This window comes from Gossypium hirsutum, chromosome A13, assembly GCF_007990345.1.
Source record: "Gossypium hirsutum isolate 1008001.06 chromosome A13, Gossypium_hirsutum_v2.1, whole genome shotgun sequence".
NCBI lineage: Eukaryota > Viridiplantae > Streptophyta > Magnoliopsida > Malvales > Malvaceae > Gossypium > Gossypium hirsutum.
This window is the reverse complement of record NC_053436.1, coordinates 24,927,810-24,928,651: the sequence shown is the minus strand read 5'-3', so window position 1 is coordinate 24,928,651 and position 842 is coordinate 24,927,810. Positions and strand designations below refer to the sequence as shown.

Below are 842 nucleotides of genomic sequence, written 5' to 3'. Positions count from 1 at the left end.
GAACTTGATTGCAGACCTTTCTAATTTTGATTTCCCATGTAATTTTGACCCTTGATTCAATGGGAAATTTTCAAAGAAATGGCCATCTCCATAGTATTCATGAGAAATATTCTCAAACTGGTTCGGCTACTGACATGTCAGATTACCATTGAAACCATTAAAAGTTATGTTCTTAAGCATAAAAGACATAGAGGATACCTGGGCTGCCAAAAAAGCAAGTGTGTCCACTTCATGTATTCCTGCTACTTGTCTTTCTGAGGCTTCTCGGTTGGTTGGCCACTGATAGTTATTATTGGCAATTATTTCAATAATCTCATAAACATCGTTATAAGACTTAGAAAGAAGGGCTCCATTTTCCGAAGCATCCACCATCGTTCTAGTATGAATACTAAGACCAATATAGAAAGTCTCCATTTGAATATAGTAAAGAATGTCGTGATGAGGGCACTTTTATAATAAATCCTTGAACAGCTCCCATGCCTTACGTAAAGATTCTTTATCAAGTTGCTGAAATGAAGTGACTTCATTTTGGATCTTGGCGGTTAAAGATGGAGGGAAATATTTCATTAAGAAATGTACAACCAACTCTAGCCATGTAGTTATGGAATCGGACGATAGGGAGTTCAACCACGCTCATGCTCTATCTCTTAAGGAGTATAGAAATAATTTCAGTCTCAAGCCATCCTCAGTCACCCCGACTAGTTTAAATGAGTCACTCACTTCCATGAATAGTTGATGATGAATGTGTGGATCTTCAGTAGGAATCCCACTAAATTGACCCATATTTTGCAACATTTGGAACATAACAGGCTTCAGCTCAAATTGTTGTGCCTCGATTTTGG

General features: G+C 37.6%; 1 non-coding gene across 1 annotated transcript; it reads left to right on the top strand.

Annotated features, from left to right (window-relative positions):
• Nucleotides 1–430: 430 nt before the first annotated feature.
• Nucleotides 431–537, top strand: LOC121212938 (small nucleolar RNA R71). The gene has a single exon (XR_005908309.1). It is a non-coding gene; the product is annotated as a small nucleolar RNA R71 (small nucleolar RNA).
• Nucleotides 538–842: the final 305 nt, after the last annotated feature.